We start from the raw sequence: 13,517 nt of genomic DNA, 5'->3' as shown, positions 1-13,517 counted from the left end.
AAACAGCGTTTCCGTGCGCTGCTCTGGTTCGCCAGAAGCGGCTTAGTCATTCTGGCCACATGACCCGGAAGCTGTACGCCGGCTCCCTCAGCAAATAAAGCGAGATGAGCGCCGCAACCCCAGAGTCGGCCACAACTGGACCTAATGGTCAGGGGTCCCTTTCCCTTTCCCTTTTATGTTAATAGTGAAATAATTATTAAGCTCTAACATAAAATGATTTTTTATTCATAACAAACTTAATCATGCAAACACATTGGCATTTGACAATAACAAAAGTTCCTTTAGAAACACAATTTGCAAAGACTCACAAACTTGCTATAACATGAAATAATAATTGTAGGTTTTATTTCATTTGTTTTTTATCTTATATTTTGGAAACGCATACCCAGGTTTTTGTTTCCCTTTAAAAAAATTTTGGGGCCCCCAAGAGCGTGAGGCCCTAAGATGTAGCTTATGCGTAAATCCGGCACTGATCAGGCCCCATGCCCGCTGAGAGTCTTGGCATCTGCGTGGTGCTGCCAGCCTGCTTCTTCTGCCAGTAGTGATGGAGAGACCTTTGGACCCCAAAGGCGGCCTTTCCTGGCTCCCTTTTTTCTGCAATGCCCCGGCCGCCCCCAAGTCAGCGCTCTTGCATCGCCTCTCCAAGGCGCATTGAGGCACCCGGGTGTGTTGTGTGCGCGCGGGCGCGCGCGTCTCTCTCTGTGTGGAAAGTCCTTCTGAGCGTTTCCTCCTTCTCACACGCAGCGGGGTGGAGAGCCACACCTCGTGCGCGCGGGCTGGATTTCCCAAGGAAAGTTTCCATGCCAGTCTGAGCCAGGGAACTGGCTGGAGGCGAGAGAGGAAGGGGGTCGGAGGAGAAGGAGCCGCGCGCCCCAAGAAGACCAGGTAAGAAGGATCTCCTCTTTTGCCTTTGGAAACTTTCTTCTCAACTTTTACGCCTGATCCTCTGTGCGCGCTGGCGACTAGCGGGACAGATAACTGCGCTTCGGGTTCTGCTCTTTTGTAAAACGCCTCTGATCTCCTCTGTTACTTCAAAGGTTCCCAAATATGTCTCTATATTCTTGTCCCTGTTTTCTTTTCTTTCCCCCCCAAAAAGTAAGCCTAGGAGGAACTGGGACCCGTGCTTTTGTCGCAAATAATCCGCCTTTTGCAAGGGGATCGCTTTTCGCGAAAGTGCAGGGAAACTCGCAAACTTAGGGCGGTGGAAGCCAACCCGGTCCTACTCGAGAGTAGACCTGGTGAAATCGTGGGGCCAGCCGTTCGTTTCAAGGGGTCTACTCTGAGTAGGGCAAACTTCGGCGTCGTGTGGCCCTTCCGTGTTTGTCTTACCAAATAAACCTTTCCATTTTCTTTCAAATCCGCTTTCGCTTCAGACCTTGGGAGATGGTGTGTCCTTCCCAAGACTCTCCCAAGTTGGGATTTCTTTTTATTTTTTAGCCAAAGGAAACTCTGAGTCCCATTGATTCGGGGGGGGGGGGGGAAGGGTGTTAAAAATCTCTCAGCGTCCTTTGCCTAGAGGATTTTGTTGTGTTTTTTTTAAAGCTGGTTGGCTAAATCCTTTAGCAAAATTCTCATGTTCTCTCTCTCTCTCTCTTTTAAGCCCATGACACATTTTTTAAAAAGTTTTTTTAAAAAACTGAACCACCAACAGAAAGGAAAAAAAGAGGGGAAAAGCCAGGAAGTCTCTGTCTGCCTCTAATTCTCCCCCCGCCCCTTATTTCAAACATATTTCTGGATTTTCCACTGTCTGTTGTTGGCCGGTCATAATAATTTTTTTCGTCCATAAAGCAACATTAGATCCTTGACCTCCTTCCACAAACACACACACACACCTTTTCCTAGGGGGAAAATTACTCAGCCCAAGGCTCATTCATGCTCGTAAATAAAGCAAAGGCCTCTGCAAAAATTTGAATGCTTAAACCCTTTCCTAAAGTTGCCGCAACCAACAACGGTTTTGTGTCACCTCTGGATTGTGGGGAGCAGGTGGGGCAGGTGGGTGGGGAGGTTGAAACCCCATAGCTCAGCAAAGTGTGGGCTGAAAACATCATAATTTCTGCAAAAGTGGCCCACTTCACGTTAGGCCCATACTCTTCATGTGGCTTTTGGGAAAGCGCCACAGCTCTGCCGGTAAGCGGTTTTGGACTTTGGTGGGGGGCTCAGACAGCCTCAGCACCCCTTCCCCCATCAGCTGTAACCCTGAGCTTTTGGGGAATGGGGGTTTGGAGAGGCCTTGCACCCCACAGCTTTGTACATCAGAACTTTTAGCTCGCTCTTGAAACCGGGGGAGTTTAGCAAGATTCGAGGCCTCTCTCTGACAAAGGGAGCCAAAAATATTTTTTTTCCCTGTACTTTTTTTAAAGAAACAGTAGCCACTTCACAAAGCTTCTTACAGGCTCTTACAAAACCGTGCGAAAAGATTTCCCTCCCTCCACTCTACCCACTTCTCCTCCCCCCCCCCCACCATTTCCTTTCTCTAGATTTGACTCATTCAAGTCAGAAGAAAGAAACAGGCTTGTTTTCTGCGGTTGCCTCTGTGTCTGAGAGAAAGACAAGGGCTTGTCAGGTCTGATTCCTAGCTCTGAAGTCGGGCCACATTTTATAGCTCTCCTTCTTGCAAGATTATAATTGTTTCTGAAACTCTTTGTGGGAACACAGTATTGATGTTTTCCCCCTCATAGGGAAACACACACACAGTTTTTGCAACATCCAACACATTGTTTCAAATTCACATCCCCAGTGTGGACCAATGTGGAAGTCTTCAACTATCAATATTTCCTTTTTAAAAATATGTTTGTTTATTGCGTTTGTGGAACACATTTTATCTCTAAAGTGGCATGCATGGTTCCACCCCTCTCATTTAAACCCCACAACAACCCTCTGAGGTAGGTTAGTCTGAGGGAGGCAGGAAATAGCCCGCACAATTTCACACCCAGTGATCTCCGTGTGGCCAAGTGGGAGGATGTAGACCCTGCTCTCTCCCAGGTCCTAGACTGACACTCTAACCACTACAGCACACTACCAATTTCATCTTTTAGAGCTTTTTTTGGGGGGGCGAATTCTTTGACTCTCTTCTTTACACCCACCCCACCAACGTCTGCACACTATCCCAAGAACATTTTAACAGTGCTATCCCCATGCAATCTTTTTTGGGTGGGTAGGAAACCCCACTGAACTCCATTGCACTTCCCTCCTGAGTAAACAGGCCAAGAAGAGGTTGTGCTGTTGATTTGGGTGGCGTTGCTGTTTTTTAACAGAGTGACAGTTTGCAGTAGGCAGATAAAAAGTCTGTCTTTACGCCTAGATATAAAAAAAAAAAAACCCACAAGATGTTGAGAGAAAGGGGAAAGGGAAGAGAAATTGGAGAGACATGAGTTCTTAAAATGCAAAACTTTTCTCTTAGCTGCACAACTCTCTCAGCCAGCAGCTACAAAAAAAAAAAATCTGTTCAGTGTCATAAAATGAAAGGGGGGTCCCTCTCCCTCCCCTCTGCAGGCACCCCAAATTATTGCATTCTTGAGCTTTTGGGGGGCCCTCCCTCAATATCCTCTCCGCTGTGGCCACCGGGTTAAAAGACGTTTAGTACTTTAGTTTCATTTTCCCCACGTGAACGAGCTGGTTTGGTAACAATTTCCACCCCACCTGAGCAAAGTCCTCAGAGATTTCCTGTCTCCTCTATCTGCACCCCTCACCCAAAAAACCCCCCACCCCATTCCACTCCCCAACCCCCAGCCGCTGCTTCTTAGATCTTTCTCCTCTCCCACGCCCATGACGTGAGGTCAACTGGCTTGAAGGATTTCTCAACAGACAAGTCAGGGGCCTGTTAGGGCTTGGAGTGGGAATGACATGTGCTCTGGAGGCGGGAATATGACGGATCTCTCTGCCAACGTTAGAAACTCAGATGTATACTGTATGTTAATTGCCAAACGGCACCCTAAACCTCGGTTACAGTTGCCACAACGAAATTTCTAGGCAGCCTTTTTATTTTGCAATGAAATTTATTATTATTTCTTTCATTTCTATACCACTTTATTGGGACGCTGTGGTGCTAGGGATGATGTAGTCCCAAAACATCTGGAGGGCGAGTTTGCCTAGGTCTGATTTAAGCCAATCATAATATGTGGCTAATGGGATGTGGGTGGTGCTGTGGGTTAAACCACAGAGCCTAGGACTTGCTGATCAGAAGGTCGGCAGTTCGAATCCCCGCAACAAGGTGAGCTCCCATTGCTCGGTCCCTGCTCCTGCCAACCTAGCAGTTCAAAGTGCAAGTAGATAAATAGGTACCTCTCCGGCGGGAAGATAAACGGCGTTTCCGTGCACTGCTCTGGTTCGCCAGAAGCGGCTTAGTCATGCTGGCCACATGACCTGGAAGCTGTACGCCGGCTCCCTCGGCCAGTAAAGCGAGATGAGTGCCGCAACCCCAGAGTCGGCCACGACTGGACCTAATGGTCAGGGGTCCCTTTACCTTTACCTTTAATATGTGGCTAAGGAATTGACTGGGGCTGTTCAAATCCATCTGCGAAATTCTGTTTCTTCGACGGCTCTTAACCATCCTCTCTCAGTCCCCACTTCTAAACATCCTACATGTCCCAAGGCGTCCTACTCTGGGAACCCCATCGACATCAAATTTTCCAACCCTCGCCCTTCCCCGCGGCTTCAAATCTCCTCTACCTCAGGGTCTCGGCTGGCAATCTTCATCCCAACCGAACCGACAGCATTCCCTTCCCTCGCAGAGTCTGGCAGCAAACATTCCGTTGCTGCTCCTTGTGTCCCTGGACAGTTGAATGTCTGAGCACTATGGGCGTACCCGGGGGGGGGCAGCTGCCCCCCCAACCAAGTAAATAAATAAAAATACATAACGAACTGACCAATTGCGTCGCAGATAACACAGTTCTGCACCCCCTAACATAATAATAATACTATATAATAATAATTTATTATTTATACCCCACCCATCTGGCTGGGCTTCCCCAGCCACTCTGGGCGGCTTCCAACAAAATATTAAAATACAGTAATGCATCAAACATTAAAAGCCTCCCTAAACAGGGTTGCCTTCAGATGTCTTCTAAAAGTCTGGTAGTTGTTCTTCTCTTTGACATCTGGTGGGAGGGCATTCCACAGGGCGGGTGCCACCACCGAGAAGGCCCTCTGCCTGGTTCCCTGTAATTTCGCTTCTCGCAATGAGGGAACCACCAGAAGGCCCTCGGAGCTGGACCTCAGTGTCCGGCCTGGATGATGGGGGTGGAGACGCTCCTTCAGGGATACTGGGCCATTTAGGAATTGAAAGGTTAGCACCAACACTTTGAATTGTGCTCGGAAACATACTGGGAGCCAATGTAGGTCTTTCAGGACCCATGTTATGTGGTCTCGGCGGCCGCTTCCAGTCACCAGTCTAGCTGCCGCATTCTGGATTAGCTGTAGTTTCCTGCACCCCTAAAATAAATCGCAGCTACGCATTCAAGAGTCCCTTCGCCTTGCAGAGTGTTTTGTGCTGTGCTTCAGGGCCTTGTATCACTCAGTTGTATCTTACAGCCGCCCCACAGGAATAGGTCAGTATTATAGACCCCCAGATCTGAGGCAGGAGGAATGGAGGAGACAGAATGAGGTGCACAAGGGCAGCTGAGCGATTGGATGGCAGAGGCGAGATCCAAATCGGTGCAAATAGGGGGTGCCTGGCTTGCCAGCAGGACTTGCAGAAAGGAACTAGGGATCTTGGTAGACCACAAGCTTAGCGTGAGCCGATGGTGTGATGCAGCAGCAAAAATAGCTCATGCAATTCTAGACTTGATAAACAGAAGTGTAGTGTTCAGATCAAGGGAGGAACTAGTACATGGGGTAGGCAAACTAAGGCTCGGGGGCCGGATCCGGCCCAATCGCCTTCTCAATCCGGCCCACGGACAGTCCGGGAATCAGCGTGTTTTTACATGAGTAGAATGTGTCTTTTTATTTAAAATGCATCTCTGGGTTATTTGTGGGGCATAGGAATTCGTTCATTTTTTCCCTTCAAAATATAGTCCGGCCCCCACAAGGTCTGAGGGACAGTGGACCGGCCCCCTGCTGAAAAAGTTTGCTGACTCCTGAACTAGTACCACACTTGGCCAGACCCTTGGGGTCCCTTCTAGCCAGATAGTTCTATGATTTTGTGACTATCCACCTCGTAGCTTAGACCACGATCCGAACCCCGCTTACCTGCAAGTAAGCCCCATTGCATTTGCCAGGACTTTGAATTGGGACTGGGATAGCTCCATCTGTAAAGCATGAGACTCTCAGTCTCAGGTTTGTGGGTTCAAGCCTCACTTTAGGCAATAATAATAATAATAATAATAATTTATTTCTATACCGCCCTGTACTTGAAGGAAATTCTGCATTTCAAGGGGTTGGACTAGATGACCCTTACAGTCCCTTCCAATTCTCTTGAGTCGTATGTCTACGGAAGCAGAGCAGAACCACAAATCGGTAGCCTTTTCCTCCGTGAATTTGCCCGGTGGGTGCTCTTTTAAAGCCGTCCCAGTTGCTTCTTGTGGCAGGGAGTTCCACAGTTTGACTACGCCACCTTTCCTCCAAGGAGCTCTCGATGGCGTATGCGGATTTTGGAGGTGGTTGTGCGCATGGCTTGTCCTCACCGTGACCCTGTGAGGTAGGTCAGGCCATGACTGGCCCCAGAGCTTCATGGCTGAAGGAGATGGATAAATAAAACTTTATTCGCATTAGCCAATGGCCATAGCAACAGTAAAACATTACAGTATACGCAGAAAAGGAAATTTGATATAAAAGCACAATATAAAGTCCTGAATCAGGACTTTATATTGTTTGTTGTTGTTTAGTCGTTTAGTCGTGTCCAACTCTTCGTGACCCCCTGGCCCTCCTGTCTTCCACAGCCTCCCTCAGTTTGGTCAAACTCATGCTGGTAGCTTCGAGAACACTGTCACACCATCTCGTCCTCTGTCGTCCCCTTCTCCTTGCGCCTTCCATCTTTCCCAACATCAGGGTCTTTTCCAGGGAGTCTTCTCTTCTCATGAGGTGGCCAAAAGCTTGGAGCCTCAGCTTCAGGATCTGTCCTTCCAGTGAGCACTCAGGGCTGGTTTCCTTCAGAATGGAATTCAAAGGCATCCATTCTTCGGCGATCAGCCTTCTTTATGGTCCAGCTCTCGCTTCCATACATCACTACTGGGAAAATCATAGCTTGAACTATACGGACCTTTGTTGGCAAGGTGATGTCTCTGCTTTTTAAGATGCTGTCTAGGTTTGTCATTGCTTTTCTCCCAAAGCAGTCAGTTAGTGGCCCGTATTCTGATTGCCCCTGCTATGAACCTAGCAACCTTTGCTGTTATCTGCTCATTTTGATCTGATAGAAGAAAGGCCATCGTGGCAGTGGTTGAGCGCCCTGGGATGGTTAGTACGAGTGGGGTGATAATCTTGTTCCTCAAGTCTTTGTAGAGAGTACAGGACAGGAGTACATGTGCCGCTGTTTCCAGGGGCAAAGACATTTCTTAGGCGGGATCTTTTGGAATCGACCCTCGAGTACCGCAGATGGCAAAACATCCAGTCTTGCAAGTGTAAAAGCACGTCTGTATTTTGGGATAATAAGTTTGTGCAGATATGGGGCCAGAGAATCAAAATGGGGAGGTGGGAAATCAACATACCAAGGGCAGAATTTCCTTATACAGTGGTACCTCGGGTTAAGAACTTAATTCGTTCCGGAGGTCCATTCTTAACCTGAAACTGTTCTTAACCTGAAGCCCCACTTTAGCTAATGGGGCCTCCTGCTGCTGCCGCCACGCGATTTCTGTTCTCATCCTGAAGCAAAGTTCTTAACCCGAGGTAATATTTCTGGGTTAGTATAGTCTGTAACCTGAAGCGTCTGTAACCTGAAGCGTCTGTAACCCGAGGTACCAATGTTGTGGCCTGGTTGTTTTGGTGCTCGAAATCTTTTAGATGTTGACCAATTAGACTATTTGCTTTAGTGGGGCCCATGGCTGAAGGAGGATTTGAACCCAGGACCTGCTATGTCAGGGATAGGGATAGGATAGGCAAGCCTTTCAATGAAACCCTGGCTTAGTATTGCCGTCAGAGTGACTAGGCCTCCCTTTGCTGCTAGAAGGAAGCGCTATCTCAGTCTCTCTCCTCTCTGCCTCACTCAAGGCCCTTTTCCTTCCTAGCCTGTACCTCCGCCTGCCCCCCACCCCCCTGCGATGAAGGCTCCCTTTGTCTGGAGCATGCAAGGCAACAAGGCGGATGTCTTGGCTGGGATGCCTCTGCAGACGCAGCCTCTGACTCACTCCCCGCCCCCCCCCCTTTGGGAAGGGTTAATTGCATCAGGACTTTTCTGCCGAGATTGTCTGCATTGCAGATTCGTGCAAACTTGAAAATCAAAATGCATGCATGGTTGGTCCTCCTTTGTTAGGCGGGTTAGGCTGGGGACACACCGACGAAGCTGACTGCCAGGGGATTCGGGGCAAAGTGAAAGGAAGCGCTTCTTCACGCAGCACAAGAGTTAAACTGTGGAACTCCCTGCCACAGGAAGTGGCGATGGGCGGTTTTAAAAGAGGACTGGACAAATTTGTGGAGGGGAGGAGGCTATCGATAGCTACGAGCCACAATGGTTTACCCCTTAATTTACACCCTTAATCTACAGTTTCCAAAATTTTCGGGGGTGCTATAAATGTGTTTTCAAGACATGACATGGATGTGGCTTAATAGCTGCTGACAGATCATCTTCCCCTGTGAATTGACCCAGGCTTAATAATAATAATAATAATAATAATAATAATAATAATAATAATAATTTGTACCCCGCCCATCTGGCTGGGTTTCCCCAGCCACTCTGGGCAGCTTCCACAAAGACCAAAAATACACTAAGATGTCACACATTAAAAACTTCCCTGAACAGCGCTGCGCCTCAGTGTCCAGGCGGAACGATGGGGGTGGAGACGCTCCTTCAGGTATACTGGACCAAGGCCATTTAGGGCTTTAAAGGTCAGCACCAACACTTTGAATTGTGCTCAGAAACGTACTGGGAGCCAAAGTAGGTCTTTCAAGACCGGTGTTATGTGGTCTTGGCGGCCACTCCCAGTCACCAGTCTAGCTGCCGCATTCTGGATTAGTTGTAGTTTCTGGGTCACCTCCAAAGGTAGCCCCACATAGAGCACATTGCAGTAGTCCAAGCGGGAGATAACCAGAGCATGCACCACTCTGGCGAGACAGTCTGCGGGCAGGGAGGGTCTCATCCTGCGTACCAGATGGAGCTGGTAAACAGCTGCCCTGGACACAGAATTAACCTGTGCCTCCATGGAGAGCTGTGAGTCCAAAATGACTCCCAGGCTGCGCACCTGGTCCTTCAGGGGCACAGTCACCCCATTCAGGACCAGGGAGTCCTCCACACCCGCCCGCCTCCTGTCCTCCCAAAACAGTACTTCTGTCTTGTCAGGATTCAACCTCAATCTGTTAGCCGCCATCCATCCTCCAACTGCCTCCAGACACTCACACAGGACCTTCACCGCCTTCACTGGTTCTGATTTGAAAGAGAGGTAGAGCTGGGTATCATTCGCATACTGATGGACACCCAGCCCAAACCCCCTGATGATCTCTCCCAGCGGCTGCATGTAGATGTTGAAAAGCTTTCCAAGCCGTCCACACGAGGCCAAGGGAGAGAGGAGGTGGGCGGGAGCAGGGGGCGGCAAGGCTTGTGAGCTGCAACGAGGCACCTTGTGACCAGACCGCAGATGCCGTGTGTGACCAACAGAACCCAAAATAACCTCTTTGCAGAAGTGCCTGGGGTCTGGGCGGAAAACCCGGCTTTCGGTCAGTGCTGTCACTGGAATCTTAAAACCTCGGTCAGGCGCCCACCCTCTGCGGTTAGCAGCTTTCGAGATCTCATCCTCCCCAGACAAAAAATAATTCTGCAGTGGGAAGGATCACTGTGTATATCTGTTTTCCCTTAAGGCAGCGGTTCTCAACCTGTGGGTCCCCAGATGTTGTTGGACTACAACTCCCATCACCCCTAGCTAGCTAGGCCAGAGCTCAGGGATGATGGGAGTTGTAGTCCAACAACGTCTGGGGACCCACAGGTTGAGAACCGCTGCAAGGTCTGTCTGTCTATCTACCTACCTACCTAAAGGCAAAGGTAAAGGGACCCCTGGCCATTAGGTCCAGTCGTGACAGACTCTGGGGTTGCGGCGCTCATCTCGCTTTACTGGCCGAGGGAGCCGGCGTACAGCTTCCGGGTCATGTGGCCAGCATGACTAAGCCGCTTCTGGTGAACCAGAGCAGCACACGGAAACACCGTTTACCTTCCCGCCGGAGTGGTACCTATTTATCTACTTGCACTTTGACGTGCTTTCGAACTGCTAGGTTGGCAGGAGAGGGATCGAGCAACGGGAGCTCACTCCGTCACGGGGATTCGAACCACTGACCTTCTGATCGGCAAGTCCTAGGCTCTGTGGTTTAACCCACAGTGCCACCCACGTCCCACCTACCTACCTACCTACCTATCATCTATCTATCTATACCTACCTACCTATCATCTATCTATCTATCTATCTATCTATCTATCTATCTATCTATCTATCTATCTATCTATCATCTATCTATCTATCTATCTATCTATCTATATCTATCATCTCTCTCTCTCTCTCTCTATCTATCTATCTATCTATCTATCTATCATCATCTCTTGGTATTGATAAAGAGGAAATGGCTGCAATTTGGAAATTCACCAGAGTTCGGGGAGAAGAGATTGTGTGTTTGTATTTGTGCTCCTGATGTTATATCGGGGAGGTTAGATGTGATCTTGCTCTCAGTCCTCTTTGCACTTGCAAAAGTTTCCAGGTGGACAGACCACTTCATTTCCACTTGGTGTCTGTCTCATTGCTTGCTGCTTAAAATCCGGTTGTTTTTCACCCCTCAAACGTTCCGGTTTATCTTGCGTCTAAATTTGGTCTCGCCACGCACACAGGCACACAGTTACATGTCCGTAAGAACATCAGGAGAGCCCTACAGCTGGATTAGGCCAAAGGAGGCCCATCTATTCCTGGAGGACTAGATAGACTGCCTCTGGAGCTGGAGGTTCCATACGAACCTCAGGAGAGCCTTGCTTCTGGATCAGACCAATGGACCAGCTAGTCCCAACATCCTCTCCTCTCAGGGTCTACCCAGGTGCTTGTGGGAAATCCATTTGCAGGATCTGATCACACAAGCACTCTCCCCTCCTGCAATTTCCAGTCCTCTCCCCTCCACGAATCTGCCAATTCCTCTTTTAAAGCCGTCCAAGTTGGTGGCAATCACGGTCTCCTGTGGCAAGGAGTTCCACAGTTCCACTCTGCAGGAAGAAGGGCGTTTTCTCTCTCTCTCCTGAATCTTCCCACATTTGGCTTCATTCAGTGTCTTCTGAAAGGAGGGGCATTGCTGGCTGGAGTCTGTTGGTGTCCTGCAAAAGGAGTCAATTTGGAGATCTGCAGAGAACTCACACACACATCTACAGCATTAATAATAATAATAATAATAATAATAATAATAATAATAATAATAATAATTTATTATATATACCCTGCCCATCTGGGTGGGTTTCCCCAGCCACTCTGGCTGGCTTCCAACAAAGTATTAAAATACAGTAGTCTGTCAAACATTAAAAGCTTCCCTAAACAGGGCTGCCTTCAGATGTCTTCTAAAAGTCTGGTAGTTGCTGTTCTCTTTGACATCTGAAGGGAGGGCATTCCACAGGGCGGGTGCCACCACTGAGAAGGCCCTCTGCCTGGTTCCCTGTAAATTGCCTTCTCGCAAGGAGGAAACCGCCAGAAGGCCCTCGGCGCTGGACCTCAGTGTCTGGGCTGAACGATGGGGGTGGAGACGCTCCTTCAGATATACTGGGCCGAGGCCATGTAGTTTCCAGGTCACCTTCAAATGTAGCCCCACGTAGAGCACATGGCAGTAGTCCAAGCGGGAGATAACCAGAGCATGTACCACTCTGGCGAGACAGTCTCCATGGACATCAGTGAGTCTAGCCATTACAGAAGAGGCTAGAGGAGTTTCGGGGACAAGCAAAAGGGATCTCCTGATATCTAGTCAAAGAAACCAGAGCTCCAGACAGCTCTGGACTCAAGCTGACTGACCCTCTACTCGATGACCAGCTTTGGGCAGCTTCGGAACAGGGACACGGCAGAACCGCCCCCTGCCAGACCTTTGCAAACCCTTTCCGATCAAGGAGCCGCTGTTTACCCATCAGCCCCATCCTTGCAAGCAATGGGTGCAAACTCCAAAAAGCCCAGTGAGATCCCAAGGATATAATAATAATAATAATAATAATAATAATAATAATAATAATAATAATGTTTTATTTATATACTGCCTTCCTGGTTCAAAAACCGTGCTCAGGGCGGCTAAAAACACTTGTAAGACACTTAATTATAAAAACAGCATAAAATACAGTATAAAAACATGAATGGCAATAAAGTTCAAAAATCAATTAGATAATCCCCAGGGCTAGCTGGCTGAATTGGTCCTACTTGGGCCAGCGAGGAGGTCAGGGGAGAGTTAGCTGTGGGGTCTCAGAGCGGGTGATCTTCATAAAAGGGGAGGGGGAGGGAAGAGAAGGGAAGGGAAATAAAAGATCAGGCTGAATTCAAATTAAAGGCCAGGCAGAATCGCTCTGTCTTACAGGCCCGATGGAAGGAGATTAAATCCTGCAGGGCCCTGGTCTCATGGGACAGAGCATTCCAGGTCAGAGCCACCACTGAGAAGGCCCTGGCCCTGGTGGAGGATAGTCTGACTTCCTTAGGGCCCGGGACCCCTAAGCTATGCTAATTCATGGACCTTAAGGTCCTTTGCGGGACAGACCAGGAGAGGCGGTCCCGTAGATACGAGGGCCCTAAGATATCCTCTCCGTGCAGGATTAAAGGAACCTAGGAGGGGACCCTCTGGGTCAGACCCAAAGCACAGCTTCTTCTTCCCCACGGCACCCCTCCAGATGCACCCAGGGAAGCCGACAGGCAGGGCTCCTTTGCCGTTAACCTGTGGAACTCACTGCCACAGGAGGCGGCGACCACCACTGACCTGGCCGGCATTAAAAAAAATTGGACAAATTCATGGTGGAGGAAAAGGGCTGTCGATGGCTACTAGCCACAATGGTTATACTTTGCCTCTCCTCTCCTTCTGAATCCCAGTTGCTGGAGACCACAGGCTCAGATCTTGCTTGCGGGTTTCCCAGGAGAGGGACCTGATTGGCCGCTGTGAGGACAGGATCCTGGGATAGATGGGGTCCCCCTTGGCTGCCCAGTCCGGCCACAGGGCTCTTCTTAGGTGCTTGTGGAACCTCCAGCTGCAGACGCAGTCTACCTGGATCCCTAGGCTCTTTGTCTGACCACTGGGAGAACAGGGTGGTTGGGCCTCCGCTTTGGCCTGATCCTGCAGCAGGGCTATTCCTAGGCTCTCATGTTCTCTCTGGCCAGCGACCCGCTCAGCTGGGTGACCCGGAGCCAAGCAGAGTCTAGTCCATAGGAATGGCCGGGCAGCCAGCCTGGACACTT

At 49.3% G+C, this 13,517-nt stretch overlaps 1 protein-coding gene across 2 annotated transcripts in view; it reads left to right on the top strand.

Annotated features, from left to right (window-relative positions):
- Positions 1 to 648: 648 nt before the first annotated feature.
- The window catches only part of CDC42SE1 (CDC42 small effector 1), a 42,318-nt gene continuing 29,449 nt past the window's right edge, over positions 649 to 13,517 (top strand). The window contains exon 1 of one of the 2 annotated variants that reach the window (XM_083591689.1): positions 649 to 885. The gene's annotated coding sequence lies outside the window, so the exon portion shown is untranslated. The remainder of the gene's footprint in view (positions 886 to 13,517) is intronic. The other variant, XM_083591690.1, reaches the window with a different exon arrangement.

This window comes from Podarcis filfolensis (genome assembly GCF_964270895.1).
Source record: "Podarcis filfolensis genome assembly, chromosome: 16".
Classification (NCBI taxonomy): Eukaryota; Metazoa; Chordata; class Lepidosauria; order Squamata; family Lacertidae; genus Podarcis; species Podarcis filfolensis.
This window is presented reverse-complemented; position numbering and strand designations above follow the sequence as displayed.